We start from the raw sequence: 20,838 nt of genomic DNA, 5'->3' as shown, positions 1-20,838 counted from the left end.
TTTAGTTAGGAGGTGCACTGTCTTGTTTATAAATGGCACTATTTGAAAATCTGTGCAGATTTTTTAATTATTCCAAATATTCTCTGCCTCTCCTCTCAGGTGATTATACTTCCATGTCCCATTGATACCAGGGGACATGCCACTGGTTGTTTAAGAGCTATTTTTAGCTCCATCATTCTTTTCTGTCTGCCAAAACACCCTATCACCCAGGTGAAGAAATAAGTGCTCTACAGATTAATTCACAGAATTAGTTAATGCATTGAAGAAAGTGGCTTTATAACTTCGTGGCTAACCAAGTCACTAATAACACAAAGAACTCCATTTAAAAAATGTTTCCAAATTCAAAGAGAAAACATTTGACATTTCAGCATTAAATTTAAGATGTTTTTCCACGTTTAGTAGATGTTCTTTTTACAAATTAGAGATAACTCACTTCTATTTTTTAAAATTGTGAATTGATAAGGCATTTATCAAGTGCTTTTTCTACATATATTAAGACTAATGATTTCATTTTCTCCTTCATTCTGTTAATGTGTTAAGTTATAATTATTGATCTTTAGATGTTCAATCCAACAACCAGCAAAAAAAATTTAGAAACTGATATATAAAAAAAGTATTATTCTGCCTATTTTGTAGAGGAAGAAACTGAGGCACAGGGAAAGCAGTAACTTGCCCCAGGTCACATAGCTCTAACTATTACAGCCAGGATTTGAACTTCAGTAGCCTACTTCTAGAGGTCCTGTACTTACTGACAGAGTTTACTCCCACTTATAGTTCTGGCATCTCATCAATTGTTTTTCCATCATAAAAAGATGGAGTCATACCTTATTACAGAGAGAAATTTATTTATCAACCAGAAAGAACACTTAAGAATACTCTATAAACTGGCAAAATTGTCCAAGATTAGCTAACACTAATCCAATTATACCCTAACCTCCCTAGATAACTTAGTTGACCTGTTAAGAAGCTAGTGATTGGGGCGCCTGGGTGGCGCAGTCGGTTAAGCATCCGACTTCAGCCAGGTCACGATCTCGCGGTCCGTGGGTTCGAGCCCCGCGTCGGGCTCTGGGCTGATGGCTCAGAGCCTGGAGCCTGTTTCCGATTCTGTGTCTCCCTCTCTCTCTGCCCCTCCCCTGTTCCTGCTCTGTCTCTCTCTGTCCCAAAAATAAATAAACGTTGAAAAAAAAAAATTAAAAAAAAAAAAAAAGAAGCTAGTGATTACTTTGGATTTGCAATAAATCAAATATAAAGTGCTCTAAATATCAATGAATATCAAAGGCCTATTATTGGTATGTTAGTTATCTTCTGCTGTGTAAAAATTGCTCTAGAGTTAGCGGCTTTAAACAACAAACATCTATTGTCTAACTGTTTCTATGGGCCTGGGTTTCAGGAGGGACCTCAGTCCAGAAGCTCTGGGTCAGGGTCCCTCCAGAGGTTGTAGTCATCTGAAAGCTAGACCTGGATTGAAAGATCCACTTCTAAATGGCTCTCTCACGTGATTACTGACAGGAGGCCTCAGTGTCTGAGTACATGGGCCTCTCCCCAGGGCTGCCTGAGGGCCCTCATTACAACTCAGCTGGATTTCCCTAAAAAAATGACTGAAGATCAAGAACAACCAAGATAAAAGTCACTGTGTGTTGTTTTTCTGCCCCAGTCTCTTCATGTCTTAACTTCTGCTTTTTTCTACTGATTAGAAGCATCACTAACTCCAGACTACAGTCAGAGGAGACTTCATCTCTTAAAGGGAGAAATACCAACAAATTTGATAGGTTTTAAAAATTAAAAGATTAAAAAGAAAAAAAAACAACAACTGGTAATGCTCCATTCCAAAATAACCCATTTTTTCCCCTCTTGATTCATTCCTACTATTATTAATGAGAAAAACTATCTCTTGATCACTCACATGTGAGTGCATCAGTGACTAGAAGCTTAATATCATTTTGGTTTTCATATTTTTTTTTATTTTGTATTGATATTTTTTTAAATCCTAATGAAAGAAAGGAAACTTGGATATATTTTAGACTTAGCACTGAATGTTGTTTAAGGAGGATGGGTTATTAATTTCTTATTTCCTTCTTAGTCCAATTTTACATTTTTCTGCATTACAACTGAGAAACTACCCACTTGTAAAAGAAAACTGTACTCTTTATTAACCACTGCAAATGTTAACTTTCCCCAAATTCAACCCAGCCTGAAGTAACTTTTTTCTATCAATTGTCTTTTATTATTTTTACTTGAGAAAAATATCAATTTCCAAACCAAAAATTTTTTGGAGGCATAGTAAACTGAAAAAAAAACAAGAGGAATAGCAAATCTCCGCCTATGAAAATTACTTGTCATTGGTATGAATAGAGAGGATGTTTGGACAGAAAATATTTATTTCAACATTTCCCCAGGTAAAGAAGTTTTTTCCCATTGCATCCTTTAAACATGTTATCCTTATCAAGAACTTTAGTTAGCTAGGAAGTAAAACAAATCTAGGATACACTAGAGGTTAAGATATATATGTATACTATTTCTAATTAATAAAATTAGCTTTCTCCTGAAAGTTAACAATGTTTGTAGTACCTTTTCTTACTACAAAAGGGCAGCTGAGATTGTTCAAGAGGTCAAAACAACACAGCTATGAACCATGTAAAAGAATGTTCCTCGATAAGTGAAGTATAAATGTGTCATATATCTTGAGAAATATTATTAAATGCGTATAAGTTATAATGAAAAGCAAATGGTGAGTCATATTGAAAAAAAGATGACAAAGATAAATACCCAGCTTGTTCAGTTTTCAGAGTTTGAATTCAAATTAGACTTCTCTGGTGGCCATTGTTTAGGACAGAAAAGGGAGACCAAAATCTAAGTTACTAAAGGGAAACACCTATCATTCTTTCCTTTGCATTGTAGCTTGCAAAAAAAGAATGCCTGAAGCAAAACTATTTTTAGCTTCATTGTGGGCCAGCATGCAGTCCAGGAGAAATCCCTGTTAAGAATTTTTGAAGTGTTACAGGAACATCTTAGACAGAAAAATAGATATTTTTATTCTCTTCTAGAGCATCTGTATGTGTCACTGTGTTCCAATCTTGAAAGTAATGGAGTGAGATCAGCATCACATTTCTTCTATAGCTTCACCTTTTGCCTCTGTATAATTAATCTCTATTTTAAAAGATGCTACTTTAAATACAGAAGGATTCAGAGAATATGCTCCTTGACTTAGTGCATAATAACAAACCTTGACTAAGCACACAATAACAAAAATAATTTCTAGCTACCCACTTAACCACTATACAGTACGCCCACAAGATAAAACCACAAGATTCATATCCAAGGTTAGCCTTAGGGGATATCTGTAGGTAATTTAGTGCATCATCATAGGTCTTGACAACAGTCCTGCTGTCCCCTAGATTACATATGGTGAATTTCTTGGGGCGTTTTTGGTTATCACAGGATTTTGAGGGCAAAGAATGGGGATTCTACTCTCATTTAGTGGGCCAGGGCTAGACGTTTTTAGCTTTCTGAAATTTACCAGGGAGTCCCATACAAAGAAGAAGAGTAAGACACCCCACATGACTTGAGTGCCGTGAACAGCCACATTTGTGAACAACCTGTTTATAATGATTACAGCCCAGAATCTAACTGTGTTTAATACATATAGATTATCTTTTCAAAGTTTTAACACATACTGAATTTTCCAGTATTGCAACTACATTGTAAATCAAGAGGAAAATTCCACTATTTTTTTCAGAAATGTATCAAGAACTTCACCTCTGGAAAAACTATGTACTTGAAGCAATGCTGCTCCAAGTACACTGGCTGCCTATATAATACATCTGTATCATGTGCATATATAGCTGTGGCATTCGGTGATTACAAGGTTAATTATAGGTATAAACAGCTGGTTACTTTATGACATCTCCCACGGTGGTCAGACCTGGGTATTTAGTCATGAAGTAAATAATGCGCTGCTTACTATTTTTAGTTTAAATTGCTTTCCTTTTATTTTTTTCATTCAGGGTTTTGTTTTTACTTTTTTGAAATAGATTTTGTTATGAATAAAAATTATTTCCAGATACTATAGGGAGGTTGAAAATATTTCTTAAAAAAATCAGGTTGAATCAAAGCATGAAAACCAAGAAGTTTGATCAGGAAGTGAAAAGCTTGACTCAAGTCCATTTAAATCCATGTCCTCACTTGCAACCTACCATTTAAAAATAACAAGTGGTGATTTCTGGGGAAGATGGCTGGGTGGGAAGATCCTAAGCTCACCTAGATCTATGGATACAACCAGGTAACACCCAAATCAGTGTAAATTACTCAGAAAACAACACAGAGACTGGCAGAATAGACTCTCAACAGCTAAATGTAGAGAGGAGGCCACACTCAAGAGGGTAGAAAGTGTAGAAACACAGTCATGACCAAAGGGACTTGTGAGGGATGCAGGGGGCAGGGAGATGACCAGACCCTCACACCCGACACCCCAGGCACAGGGGACCCACACAGGGAAACAGATCCTATAACATTTGGCTTTAAAAACCAGAGGGGCCTAACAGTCAGTGGGGCTTAAATGACTACAGGCTCCACCCATCAACCAAAGCTTCTCAGGGGACAATGCAGGGAAAGCTCCTTGCCGTTTGGTGCTACTGCATCCAAGGCATATGTCTAGTCGGACTCAACTCAAGCCCAAAGCTGCTCCAGACTGGCCCCAAACGATGCCCACAACAGGCAAAAAAAAAAAAAAAAATGCCATTGCAGATGACTAGACTGGAGGCATAGAGTAGGGTGCACACAACACATATAGGAGACACTCCTTAAGCACCAGCTTATGGTGAACAAGATACATTGCAATGCAATGCATTATAGGACTTCATCTTCATAAAGCCACTTCTTTTAAGAGCAGGACATGTAGCAGACTTTCTTAACACAGAAAAACAAACACAGAAATTTAGAGAAAATTAAGATATAGTTGAACATTTCTCAAATGAAGATAGAACAAAATACAGCAAGAGACTTTAACAAAATGGATTTAAGCAATATGCTTAATAGAGAATTTAAATAGTAATCATAAAGATACTCACTAGAATTAAAGAAAAAAGTGATGGATATCAGGAAGACCCTCAACAAAGAAAACATAAAAGAGAAGCAATCAGATGAAGAACTCAGTAAGTGAAATTAAAAATACACTAGAAAGAATAAATGGTACACTAGAGAAAACAGAAGAAGTTATCAGTGATCTGGAGGACAGAGTAATGGAAAGCAATTAAGCTGAACAGGAGAGAGGAAAAATAGATTAAAAAATGAAAATAGATTAAAGGAAATCAGCAACACCATCAATCATAGTAACATTCACATTATAAAGATCCCAGGAGGAGAAGATAAAGGGGCATGAATTTTAGTTGAAGAATTAATAACTGAAAATGAATCCAGGGAAGGAAACACCCAGGCATCCAGATCCAGGAGGCATGGAGAGTCCTCCACCAAATCAACCCAAGTAGGTCCACACCAAGACATATAGTAATTAAAATGGCAAAAAGTAGTAATAAAGAAAAATTTAGAAATAAGAAAAAAAAAACTTACAGCCAAGAATATTCTATCCAGCAAGTCTATCTTTCAGAACAGAAGGGATCAAGAGTTTCCCCAAAGAAAAGTTAAAGGAATTCATTGCCACTACACCAGCCCTATAACAAATGTTAAAGGGGACTATTTAAGTGGAAAGGAAAGATCATAATTAGGAATAAGTAAGAAGCACAAAAGCCTTAATATTAAGTGTATCTATAAAAATCAGATAGGAATTCACCAAATAAAAGAATGTAAAGTATGACATTTTTTTTTTACCTAAAACTTGTGGAGGGAGGAGGAGTAAAGAATGGATTCAAACTTAACTGAGCATCAACTAAATATAGACTGGTATATGCCTAAGATGTTACATATGAAGCTAATGGTAACCACAAAGTAAAAATCACTAATAGGTAGGGGGAAAAAAGGAATGAAAGTATATCACTAAAAGAAAGCCAACTAACCCTAAGAAAAGAAACCAAGAAAGGAATGGAGAAGAGCTACAAAAACAACCATAAAACAATTAACACGGCAATAAATATGTACCTATCAATACTCACTTTGAATGTAAAAGGACTAAACACTCCAATTAAATAGGGACACGGAATGGATAAAAAAAGACCCATCTATAGGCTGCCTACAAGAGACCCATTTCACACCTAAAGACATTTTCAGATGGATCTGATGGATATATTCAGAACATTCCATCCCCAAACCTAAGAATACACATTATTTTCAAGTACATATGGAACATTCTCCATAAGAGATCATATATTAGGCTACAAAACAAGTCTCAAATACAAAAAGATAGAAATAATACCATGAGTATTTCAACCACATGCTATGAAACTAGAAATCAACCATAGGGAAAAAACCTGGAAAGAACACAAATATATTAAGGTTAAATAACATACTACCAAACAATAAATGGGTCATACAAAAAATAAAAAAGTCAAAAAATAATGGAGACAAATGTAAATAAAACAGTTCAAAACTCTCTGAGGTATAGCAAAAGCTGTTCTAAGAGCAAAGTATATAGCAATATCCATCTACCCAGGAAGCAAGAAAAATCTCCATTAAACAACCTAACCTTACAACTCAAGAAGCAAGAAAAAGGAGAACAAACAAACCAAATTATGGAAAGAGCCCAATGTCCATCAACTTATGAATGGATAACGATGTGGTATGTATATACAATGAAATACTACTTGGTGATGAAACACAATGAAATCTTGCCATGTGCAACAATGTGGATCGAACTAGAATGTGTTGTGCTAAGCGAAGTAAGTCAGTCAAAGACAGATATCGTATGATTTCACTCATATGTGGAATTGGAGAAACACAACAGATGAACATAGGGGAAGGGAAGCAAAAAGAAGATAAAAACTCAGAGGGAGGCAAACCGTAAGAGGCTCTTAAGAGAACTGAGAGTTGCTGGAGCAGAGGCGGATGGGGAGATGGGTTAAATGGGTGATCGGCATTAAGGAAGTCACTTTTTGGGATGAGCACTGGGTGTCTTATGTAAGAGATGAATCACTGGGTTCTACTCCTGAAGCTAAGACTACACTATATGTTAACTAACTTACATTTAAATAAGTCGACAATACCCTAACAACAAAAATAATTAGCAAACCAAATCTAGCCTTACATTAAAAAATTATTCACAATCCACCATGATTTATTCCTAGGATACAAGTGTAGTTTAGTATTCACAAATGAACATGATCTATAATAACGAGATAAAAGATAAAAACCACTTATCATTTAATTAGATGCAGAAAAAGCATCTGGTCAAGTATAATATCCATGCATGAAAAACTCAACAAAGTAGGTTTAGATGGAACATACCTCAACATAAGAAAGGCATATATGAAAAACCCACAGATAACATTCTCAGTGTTGAAAAACAGATTCTTTCCACTAAGATTATAAATAAAGCAAGGATGTCCACTCTCACCACTTTTATTCAACCTAGTACTAGAAGTTGTAGCTACAATAATCAGACAAGAAAATAAATAAATAAAATGAATAAAAAGCAAATAAATTGGTAAGGAAGAAGCAAAACTTTCACTGTTTGTTGATGACACAATACAATATACAGACAACCCCAATGAATCCACCAAGACAGTACTAGATCTGATACATGAATTCAGATTCAGTAAGGTCGCAGGATCAAAAAAAAAAAAATCAAAATATAGAAATTCTGTTGTGTTTGTATACACTCATCATGAAATAGCAGGAAGAAATTAAAAAGACAATCCCAATTACAATTAATCAAAAATAATTTTTCACAGAACTAGAACAAATAATTCTAAAATTTGTATGCAATCAAAAAAGACCCCAAATATCCAAAGAAATCTTGAAAAACAGGAACAAAACTGGAGAGATCACAATTACAGATTTCAAGATATAGTACAAAGGTATAGTAATCAAAACAGTATGGCTCTGGCATAGATCAGACACAGATCAATGGAACAGAATAGACAGCTCAAGAAAAAATCCACATATATATGGTTGCTTAATATTCAACAAGGTAAATAATAGGCAGTGGGAAAAGTTTCTTCAACAAATGGTGTCAGGGAAACTGGACAGCTACATGCCAAAAAATGACACTGGACCACTTTTTATACCATACACTTAAATAAGTATAAAAACAGATTAAAGACCTAAATGTGAGACCTGAAATCATTAAAACCCTAGAACACAGGCAATGTGTGTTGCCATAGCAGCATTTTTCTAGATAGATCTTCTGAGGCAAGGGAAACATTAAAAAAAAAGAAAACTATTGTGACTACATCAAAATAAAAACTTCTGCACAATGAAGGAAAAAAAAAATCAACAAAGCTATAAAGCAACCTATAGAATGAGAGAGTATATTTGAAAAGGACATACCCAAGAAAGGGTTAATATCCAAACTATATCAAGAACTTATAGAACTCAACACCTCAAAAATAAATAATTCAATTAAAAATGGTCAGAAGACAAAAATATTTCTCAAGACATATAGATGGCCAACAGATACATGAAAACAATGTTTAACAGCACTCATAATCAGGGAAATGAAAAGGAAAACCATGATGAGGTATCACCTCACACTTGTTAGAAAGGCTAAAATCAGTAACAGAAGAAACAAGAGTTGGCAAGGACATGGAGAATAAGGAACCCTCTTGTACTTATGATGGGAATGCCTATAGGCACTGTAGAAAACAGTATGGAGAGTCCTTAAAAAAATTAACAGTACAACTACTCATAACTACCTTATGACACAGCAAATCTAGTACTGGAAATTTACCCAAAGAACATGAAAACACTCATTTGAAAAGATATATGCACCCTTATGTTTACAGCAGCACATTTACAATATCCAAATTATGGAAGCAGCCCAAGTGACGTGGTGTGTACACACACACACACACACACACACACACACACACACACACACACTGGAGTATTATTTGGCCATTAAAAAGAATGAAATTTTGCCACTTGCAGCAATATGGATGGATCTAGAGACTATAATGCTAAGTGAAATTAGACACATAAGGATAAATAGGTTTTCACGCCAATAGAATTTAAGAGAGAAACAGACAAGCAAAGAGAAAAAAAAAAAAAAAAAAACAGAGGGAGGCAATCCAAGAAACAGACTCTCAACTATACAGAATCAACTGATGGTTCCAAAGGGAAGGTAGGCAGACAGATGGTTTAGACAGTTGAAGGGGATTAAGATTACACTTATCATAGAATGTGGTAATGGCAGGAGACCTTAATACTCCACTTACAACAATGGATAGATCATCTAGACACAGGATCAATAAACAAACAAGGGCCCTAAATGATACATTGGATCAGATGGACTTGACAGATATATTTAAAACTCTGCATCCCAAAGCAACAGAATATACTTTCTTCTCAAGTGCACTTGGAACATTCTCCAAGTTAGATCACATACTGGCTCACAAAACAGCCCTTCGTAAGTATACAAGAATTGAGATCATACCATGCATACTTTAGACCACAATGCTATGAAGCTTGAAATCAACACAGGAAAAAGTCTGGAAAACCTCCAAAAGCATGGAGGTTAAAGAACACCCTACTAAAGAATGAGTGGGTCAACCAGGCAATTAGAGAAGAAATTAAGAAATATATGGAAACAAATGAAAATGAAAATACAACAATCCAAATGCTTTGGGATGCAGCGAAGGCAGTCCTGAGAGGAAAATACATTGCAATCCAGGCCTATCTCAAGAAACAAGAAAAATCCCAAATACAAAATCTAACAGCACACCTAAAGGAAATAGAAGCAGAACAGCAAAGACACCCCAAACCCAGCACAAGAAGAGAAATAATAAAGATCAGAGCAGAAATAAACAATATAGAATCTAAAAAACTGTAGAGCAGATCAATGAAACCCAGAGTTGGTTTTTTGAAAAAATAAACAAAATTGATAAACCTCTAGCCATGCTTCTCAAAAAGAAAAGGGACAGGACCCAAATAGATAAAATGATGAATGAAAATGGAATTATTACAACCAATCCCTCAGAAATACAAGCAATTATCAGGGAATACTATGAAAAATTATATGCCAACAAAATGGACAACCTGGAAGATATGGACAAATTCCTAAGCACCCACACACTTCCAAAACTCAACCAGGAAGAAATAGAAAGCTTGAACAGACCCATAATCAGCGAAGAAATTGTATCCGTTATCAAAAATCTCCCAACAAATGAGAGTCCAGGACCAGATGGCTTCCCAGGAGAATTCTACCAGACATTTAAAGCAGAGATAATACCTATCCTTCTAAAGCTATTCCAAAAAAATAGAAAGGGAAGGAAAACTTCCAGACTCATTCTATGAAGCCAGTATTACTTTGATTCCTAAACCAGACAGAGACCCAGTTAAAAAAAAAAAAAAAAAAAAAAGAGAACTACAGGCCAATATCCCTGATGAATATGGATGCAAACATTCTCAACAAGATACTAGCAAATCGAATCAAGAGCATATAAAAAGAATTGTACACTATGATCAAGTGGGATTCATTCCTGGGCTGCAGGGCTGGTTCAATATTCACAAAATCAATATGATACATCACATTAATAAAAGAAAAGATAAGAACCATATGATCCTGTCAATCGATGCAGAAAAAGCATTTGACAAAATATATCATCTTTTCTTAATAAAAACCCTTGAGAAAGTCGGGATAGAAGGAACATACTTAAACATCCTAAAAGTCATTTATGAAAATCCCACAGCTATTATCAGGGGAAAAACTCAATGGGGAAAAACTGAGAGCTTTCCCCCGAGATCAGGAACACGACAGGGATGTCCACTCTCACTGCTGTTGTTTAACATAGTGTTGCAAGTTCTAGCATCAGCAATCAGACAACAGAAGGAATTGAAAGGCATCAAAATTGGCAAAGATGAAGTTAAGCTTTCACTTTTTGCAGATGACATGTTATTATGCATGGAAAACCCAAGACTCCACCAAAAGTCTGCTAGAACTGATCCATGAATTCAGCAAAGTTGCAGGATACAAAATCAATGTACAGATCAGTTGCAGTTTTATACACTAATAATGAAGGAACAGAAAGACAAATAAAGAAACTGATCCCATTCACAATTGTGCCAAGAATTACCTAGGAATAAACCTAACCAAAGATGTAAAAGATCTGTATGCTGAAAACTACAGAAAGCTTATGAAGGAAATCGAAGAAGATATAAAGAAATGGAAAAACATTCCGTGCTCATGGATTGGAAGAATAAATATTTTTAAAATGTCAATATGACCCAAAGCAATCTACACATTCAATGCAATCCCAACCAAAATTGCACCAGCATTCTTCTCCAAGCTAGAACAAGTAATCCTAAAGTTTGTATGGAACCACAAAAGGCCCCAAATAGCCAAAGTAATTTTGAAGATGACCAAAGCGGGAGGCATCACAATCCCAGACGTTAGCCTCTACTACAAAGCTGTCATCATCAAGACAGCATGGTATTGGTACAAAAACAGACACATAGACCGATGGAATAGAATAGAAACCCCAGAACTAGACCCACAAAAGTATGACCAACTAATCTTTGACAAAGCAGGAAGGAATATCCAATGGAAAAAAGACAATCTCTTTTACAAATGGTGCTGGGAGAACTGGACAGCAACATGCACAAGGATGATACTAGACCACTTTTTACACCATTCACAAAAACAAACTCAAAATGGATAAAGGACCTGAATGTGAGATGGGAAACCATCAAAACCCTAGAGGAGAAAGCAGGGAAAACCTCTCTGACCTCAGCCACAGCAATTTCTTACTTGACACATCCCCAAAGGCAAAGGAATTAAAAGCAAAAATGAACTATTGGGACCTAGTGAAGATAAAAAGCTTCTGCACAGTGAAGGAAACAACCAACAAAACTAAAAGGCAACCAACGGAATGGGAAAAGATATTTGCAAATGACATATCGGACAAAGGGCTAGTATCCAAAATCTATAAAGAGCTCACCAAACTCCACACCCGAAAAACAAATAATCCAGTGAAGAAATGGGCAGAAAACATGAATAGAATGAATACACACTTCTCTAAAGAAGACATCCGGATGGCCAACAGGCACATGAAAAGATGCTCAACGTCACTCCTCATCAGGGAAATACAAATCAAGACCATACTCAGATATCACCTCACGCCAGGCAGAGTGGCTAAAATGAACAAATCAGGAGACTATAGATGCTGGCGAGGATGTGGAGAAATGGGAACCCTCTTGCACTGTTGGTGGGAATGCAAACTGGTGCAGCTGCTCTGGAAAGCAGTGTGGAGGTTCCTCAAAAAAATTAAAAATAGACCTACCCTATGACCCAGCAATAGCACTGCTAGGAATTTACCCAAGGGATACAGGAGTGCTGATGCATAGGGTTACTTGTACCCCAATGTTTATAGCAGCACTTTCAATAATAGCCAAATTATGGAAAGAGCCTAAATGTCCACCAACTGATGAATGGATAAAGAAATTGTGGTTTATATACACAGTGGAATACGACTTGGCAATGAGAAAGAATGAAATATGGCCTTTTGTAGCAACGTGGATGGAACTGGAGAGTGTTATGCTAAGTGAAATAAGCCACACAGAAAGACAGATACCATATGTTTTCACTCTTATGTGGATCCTGAGAAATTTAACAGAAGACCATGGGGGAGGGGAAGGAAAAACAAAAAAACAGGGAAGGAGCCAAAGCATAAGAGAAGAGACTCTTAAAAACTGAGAACTGAGGGTAGATGGGGGGTAGGAGGGAAGGAAGGGTAGGTGAAGGGTATTGAGGAGGGCACCTTTTGGGATGAGCACTTGGTGTATGGAAACCAATTTGATAATAAATTTCATATTAAAAAAACCTAGTTATATCAGTAATACAGAAACAGTAACCACGGCAAATAAAAGTATCACACACACAAAAAAGATTACACTTATCATGATGAGCACTTAGTAATGCATAGAATTGTTAAGTCACTATATTGTACCCCTGAAACTAATATAACTTTGTATTTCAACTATAATGGAATTAAAATTTCTTCTAATAAAATGAAAATAAAAATCAAATTAAAGAGAAAAAAAAGAAATGATTACCTTAACTTTGATTGTGTGTGTCCTTTGACAGGACTTAGGGAGCATTTGTCCATTTATTTAATGGTTCAGGTGAAGAATCCAAACCAAAGAACTTACTTAGGTCTCTAAGTATACAGCTACTCATCCAGGTCTCCATTACAATATAAGATTCTGACTCATGACATATGGATTGGGGCCTAGGCTCAGCTAGGTTTTAAAAATGTTTTCTAGATAATCCAATGAGCAGTCAGGTTTGAATACCATTGCAAGGAACAGTGGTAGAGGAACAGAAAAAACTAAGCTATCAGCAGATAGTAAAATATATGATTACATAGTTGGAAATATACCATTCTAGGATGTAATTAAATAATATGTTCAAGAACATTCAAATCCTTTGCAATTTTTTAGAGGATGTTACGAAGCTATTATCCATTCCAGCTTCCACATTTAGGTAAGGAAACTACCTTAGGGAAGGCTACCATATAGTAACTGATACTATATACTACATGGGACAGTGTACATTAGTGTCTATTATGGTGTACTGGGGTATTTATTAACTGTAATTTTATCTCAACTAATCTCTCCAATAAAACTCCTAAAGAAATTCCATCCTTTTTTCTTTATCTTGACCAAATTCCTATTCCTATCTAAAACACATTTTTTTTTTCTGAATAATTGTCTTGTTCTAAAACATTTCCAAGTTTCTAAAATTATTCTTGGAGTTCATTTCTTATCTGACAAAGACTAAAGGTCAACATTTCATTCCCAGATCCTTCCATCCTGCGGTATTTTAAATAAATATAAAAACCTTCTTCAGTTTGTGGTCAGATTGTTACAGGAGCTCATTCTCCCAGTCATCAGTTAAATAATAAACTCTGATACTCAAGAAAGCCAACAATGAGAAGCTAAATTTGTGCCTCCTAACAGGTGTTTTCAGGCGGGGAAAGCACTGATGCACTTAATGCAATGTTTTTCTGAGCAAATCACAGGTTTTTTTTCAAGCTCTGATCCATATTCACTGACTCAGTAACTGAAACGTGAAGGAGAACGACACCAGGAAGAAAGCCCATTTTGTGGGTAATGCTTCGTGGCTCAGACTGTAGCCAGCAAGGAAAGCTGAGTATCAGCTGGCTCCTTTCCATTCATCAGTGAGTTGTTTTGATTTGTTTTTAATGCAAGCAGATTCATTGGGATACATGGAAAAATAAGTGCATAATTTAGAAGAAACCTAACATTCTATAGAGATGAGTTAGGACAGTACTCTCAATATTAGGCTCTTTAAGAATTCAGAGCAGAGTTAATAGCAACTAGTATATATATATTTTTTTAGTTTTTTTCCCAACTTAAAAACAGAGAGAGAGAGAGACAGACAGACAGAGAGCATGAGAGGGGAGCGGCAGAGTGAGAAAGGGAGACAGAATCTGAAGCAGGCTCCAGGCTCTGAACTGTCAGCACACAGTTCAATGCCGGGCTCCAACCCATGAACTGTGAAATCATGACCTGAGCTGAAGTCAGACACTTAACTGACTGAGCCACCCAGGCACCCCAATAGCAAGTATTTTAATTTTGACAAGTAGGAACAGAAGAGATGAGAAAATTCTATAGATATATTATTAGTGTCTTATTCTTTTTTCAAAAAGGAGTGGGGAAAGTTTGTTGTGCTATACGGGAATATCTAAGAGATCCATAAAGTGGTGCAGATCCCCTAAGTGTGATTCTAGCAAAACAATAATTTCTTTCATGGTCTATATTTCTCCATGGAGTTCAACCAAAATGTTCTATCAATAAAATCGAATGCAAGACACGCTTCCATTTCTCTAACACTAAACTAGAACACATGTTTCCATGGTGATGTGGCCAGCAAATTTTCAGGTGGTAAAATAAACCATGGAAAAATACCTATAATTAATTGATTGCAACCATCTCTGGGGATTTAAGAGTCCTTTCTACAAATTACTTTATCAATCTTCAGAAAAGCCCTCAAGATGTCTATACCCATTTTTTTTTTTTTAAATTTTTTTTTTTTTTTTTTTTTCAACGTTTATTTATTTTTGGGACAGAGAGAGACAGAGCACGAACGGGGGAGGGGCAGAGAGAGAGGGAGACACAGAGTCGGAAACAGGCTCCAGGCTCTGAGCCATCAGCCCAGAGCCCGACGCGGGGCTCGAACTCACGGACCGCGAGATCGTGACCTGGCTGAAGTCGGACGCTTAACCGACTGCGCCACCCAGGCGCCCCTATACCCATTTTATAGAGAAGTAAAATAAACAGAAGGCAGGAGCTAGCCTGGCATGGACAGACAAATCTGATATGGTTATGTTAATTTTGAGTCATGAACCTTCTTCACAGTCCTTGAGTATCATGTTTGAATGACTACTACCTTTATATAAGCCACTTACATAGATTTGAGTTAAAGAGGTCTCTGATAAAGTCTCTAGATATGGGTAGCACTAACTCCACATTTTTTTTTTTCCATTTCTCCTTTCTAAGTCATTCTATTCTGTACCCTGTGGGGCTATTTTTTCACACCCATTTTATGTATCCTGATAGAATGAGGTAGAATGTGAAACAAAGGGAGTGACCAGTTTTCCCATTAATATATGAAAACCAGCAATATATTGTTAACTGTACTTGGCTTCCCTTGTGTAGATGAAGAAAGATCAAGATCAAGAGAATAAAGTAGCAAGGAGATGGATTTTGAAAGTACACAAGGGTACAAGATCCATTTCCAGTATTTATTATCTAATCGTCCTGTCAAAGTACCACAAGAAGGTTTCTGTGTTATCTTATCCAGATCTTTTCTAGCCCTTCAAATGTGGTTCAATTTGAGCCATGTTTATTTCAGTCACTTAACAAATTAAGCAGGGAAAGCCTGTTTGTTGAATATTGAAAGCAAGGAAAAAAAAAAAAAAACACTCACCAATTCCCTGCCTTCCCCCTACTCATCATCATTACCACACCTATGGGCTTTCCCAGGCTGGATGGTGTTCATGAGTTAGCAGAGGATGGGTACATTATGTGGATCCCCTTTTCCTATTCCAGAAGAGCCAGTATAAAAACACTGTGTCTCAGGTCTCAAAAACATGAATAGGGCAGGCTCCTTACCTGTTTAATTCCTCTAAAGTTGCTGTTTCCAACAACTATCTCCTTGGTTTTTCTCTTTCTAAGGCTTAACCACAAGATTCACAATAGGCTGTGAGACTAACCTTTATTAGCTTATCTGCTGCGTGCATCCAGTAACACAACACTTGGCAAATTTTGACACAGAGCATTCTTATTGTTAGGTCTAGAAAACTATAAAAAATTTATCTGTACTTTATTACATATATTAAAATCTACACTCAACCACACATATATCTGTATTGCTTTTTTATTTTTTTCCAAGAGAAATAATCATAACAAAATTCTGTGGGGGAATTCACACTGCCATAGGTTGACATTTGTTTCTTCTTTCCTTGTGGACTCTCTGTCCCAAGGAAGAGGATCATCACAAATTCATCTGTAAGAAATTCACTAGATATCAAGTAAAGTCTCAAAATTTCATCTGTGAAATGGAATGTTGACCTCTTGGGTATTTGTGAGGATGGAGTTGAGAGATATTAAGTGGTAAATACAGTGGTAGATGTCAACTACTCAAATACTAGCTTCATCATCCTCATCATCACCAATATCACTCTGCTAGACACCTTCACTCTGCCCTTGCAAGTCTACTTCACCTTCCCTATCCTGCTCATTGTCTTAAGGGACTGGCCTCACCTCCAGCTTCAGGTTTGGGTCCACCAACAAGGAGTTCCAGAAAGATCAGAGGAAGCCTACACTCCTCACACCCTTAAAAAGTAAACTTTTCTTATTAATTCTATTTCATGCCACAAGTTTGCTAAAGGCATTCTAACTTATAAATTCATCTTTAGATTCATTATCATTTTCATCAGAAAGCTTAATATTTATGAAAGAAAAACTGTATAGATAATTAGTTGAATTTATGAGTTTTCATCCACATGTATCATTTGTTGGAAGAATCAAACTGAGTAAAATTTACTTCTATTCAGACTCAATTGTTGCATAAGTCTAAATTATGATTTCAGTGAATCAAGGAAAAGAAGTACTTTAGCTGATGTTCAGGAAGGGTACAGTTTTCACAAATGTTTAAAGTGAGATTTAACATAGGACTTTACTCTAATAAGCATTCTGCCTTAATGGATTCTTTTCAAATGCCTAATAATATGGCCATTTATATTGTTTGTTTTAGGTGCTTAAAAACAATGAAAATTTATTCCCTCTGCACCTCATTCAAAATATTTGTTACAAAACTTCTATACCCTGATTTTGTGTTGACTTTTTAAAGTACTTTCATTTATTTTAACTTTCTTAACTATCTCCCATGACAAGAATAATCCTGGGTAAGGAATCAAGAGACTTAATTTCCATCTCTGAGTATACTAGTTGGCTATTAGTGCATAGATGAGTTCCTTAGGTATCTTTTTACCAAGCTGTGCCTCAATGTTGTAATCTGTTAAAGAGGGATATTTTCAAATGCCTACCTCCTTTGGGATATTTTAAAGTCATTATAAACTAATGTAGGTCAAGAGATCTTGAAAGGTTACAAATGTCCAGACTTCTGACTAAATATATAATTTATCACATAAACTTTTTCTTCTTTATCTATGTGACAAAAACAACTGTAATGCTTTCTATAGAACAGTACATTTTTATTGTTTCATAGATCTCAATAGGAAAAAAGGATTCTAAACACGTGTAAACTGACATAATTTTTGTGGGACCTGCTTGGTAGATACCTAAAAAGGAATTTTGCCCAGAGTTATCCATTAAAACTAAAGTTCTAGGGTGAATATTAATTCCAGTTTTTGCTTTCTCACTGTTTCCCAAGAGAAAACAAAAGAAGGTATAGACTAAGCCAGCCTGAAAAATCAGAAAAATTGTAAAAAGTGGTGGTTCAATGGAACAAAGCTAAGAATATTTCTCTCTCTAACTGTTCTACTTGAATCTACAACTGAGGATATATATACTATGTTCCAAAAAACAGAATCGGAGAAAATATCCTAAGAAAATTACCCAATCTTGGCGTTGGTTGGAACACAAGAATCAATTGATCTAGAAGATGAATATACATAAAGTATAGCAACATGTATTTGGGTCTAAATCATCACAAATATGCATTATTGACTTCTATACTCCATGATTTCCTCATTCAAACAGAGTGCATTCATCAGAGCTATGAAGAAAACAAATGGGGGTGATGTCATCAATAGCATCTAGCTGGAAGCACTAATTAAGATTGGATGGTAGTCAAGGATTCTGTAATGCAAAGCCATTTGACTTGAGATATGTATGAAAAGAGACAACCAAGGGAAGATCTGGAGACAGAAGATTTCAAGCAGAGGGAATACTCCACCCAACCCCCCTCCCACCAAAAAAGAAAGAAAAAAAAAAAAAACAGAACAAAAACTGGAGTCAAGACCAAACTTACTTTGGTTGGGCAGAGAAGGCTAATATGAATTAAGTGGAAACAGCATACTACACAAGAAAGGTAGGCCAAAAGAAAGTTCATTCAAGGTCTTGTGAGCCAGGGTAAGGGCTTAACATGTTATTTTAAGTACAAAGGTAAGCCATTAAAATGTTTGAAAGAGCTAAGTGACCTCCATCTATTCAATCAGTATTTATTTAACACCATCAATATGCCAGGCATTGACCAAGGCTGAGCATTTTCTAACTACAGACAGAAATTCCTGTCTCTGACCTATGGAATGTGCCTCTAGCCTCTGTAGAGAGGATACTTTACACAGGAACAGTAGTAGAAGCTGTTGGGAGCCCAGAGTAGTGTTTCAGGCAAGAGACAGATGATGGCGATTTGACTAGGGTAGGTATTGGGGCAATAATTTTTATTTACATCGTAGCTTTCCTGTGGGTATTAGATCATCTAACATTATGCCTTCATATAGTGAATTCAAGAAATTATAAGTATTAGTGTTACATAGCAGCAGAGGGATCATTCCTAATTTCACTGATTCTTCCAGAACCATTCATTGAATAGAAGCTGCAAATAACTGCGTGCATACTAATAGTCACTGGCATGGCTAAGAAATAAATTGACAATAGAGAGTCAACATCAACAGAAATATCTCAGCACTGTTTGTTTTTCTTTGGATGAGGGAATAGGACAAGGACAGAGGAATATAGAAGGATATAAGGACTAGAGTGATATGATTCATAATAGGACCCCCAAAGTATGTTAATAACTTTTATTGTTAATATAATCAATTCCAAGTTGTTTAAAAAATGAAGTATCAGTAACTTTTCCCTTTTATATCTTTAGTTGATATACCTATGTGCATACGTATTTACAGAAATATGTATTGTGTTTATTTTGCTTAACCCTTTCAAGTAAGTTGCAGATCCTAGCCACCCACCTCCAAAATGCTTCAGTATAGATACCGTAATACAGCCATGCTCCCCAATAACCAAATGCCATAAAAGCAAAACATCATCACTAATATCACTAACATATAGCCCATATTAAGTTTTCCTTATTACCCCCAAAAAGTAGTTCTATAGTATTTTTTAAAATCCAAGATCCAGTTCAATTTCCACGTGGCATTTTGTGTTTAAATTTCTTGTAGCTTATGCTGATGATTAATGAAGAAATTATTACACTCAAGTTTGCAAATGTTGATTTTAAAACTATCATTCCTTCTGCACTTAATTGTTGTTTTTAAAAAAAAACATTTATCTTAAGTTATAAAAATATGGCAAAATGTAGTTTCAATGTCAATACAATCTAAAATCAGTAGGATTGATTTTTCTATCAAATAAGGAAGATCTGTGCTGAATATCTGTTTTTCTTTCTAGGTATACCTTTTCTCTTTCCATTTGAGGTAACAGAACCTCAATTTTCTTTTATAGGAGCCACGTAATCCTGTTCACATGGTTTGCCAAGAAGGGGCATTTTTGTCTCCTCAACCTAAGGGCAGAGACATAACCCATGCCTAAGGAATTAGAGAATTTTATTTCCTTGGCCACATGACCCAAATCAGGTAAGTCAGTATCAATTCTAGGATTTTGTTGGAACATTAGAAACGAGATGTTTTCTTTCTCTGGCATTGTTCTATGTAGCATAATTAAATCTGGAACTTCATAATTAATGCATGAAAACAGCTGGACTAGAAGGCTTTTACGAGGCAAGAAATGGGCAAGGAAAAGTTGACTGTTGAGGTCCCCAGTCAGCCCTTGGATCCAGCCACCCCTGGAGCTGGTCTACGTCTGTACCTTCCACCAAGTTAACCAGGAAATCAATTCTTTTTTCAGTAAAAGCCACACTGAGCTGGGTTTCTGTCTTTTGCAACTGAATCATTTAGTTAATAGCGCACTTCTTAATCTTTATCAAGTTTACAGAATAGTCCTTTGGTGTGATCTTCCTTCACAGATCAAGAAACAGAAGCCCAGACAAGTCCTGAAGATTGAGAGATGGCACAACTTGTTAGTTGCACAACTACAATTAAAATCAGGTTTTTATACTTTATGTTTAGCACCATGTTCTAGCTCTTGCAATTTAGCTTCAAGGTATATTAAGTGTGTGAACCATGAACATATGCACTGCTTAGCTAGATTTTACTAATCTTTGTGTAAGCAAATCAAAACCAGTAACGAAAGTTTTCTTCTAAAAATAGATCTAGTGTTTTGAGC

The sequence above is a fragment of the Leopardus geoffroyi genome, chromosome A3, assembly GCF_018350155.1.
Source record: "Leopardus geoffroyi isolate Oge1 chromosome A3, O.geoffroyi_Oge1_pat1.0, whole genome shotgun sequence".
NCBI classification, from domain to species: domain Eukaryota; kingdom Metazoa; phylum Chordata; class Mammalia; order Carnivora; family Felidae; genus Leopardus; species Leopardus geoffroyi.
This window is presented reverse-complemented; position numbering follows the sequence as displayed.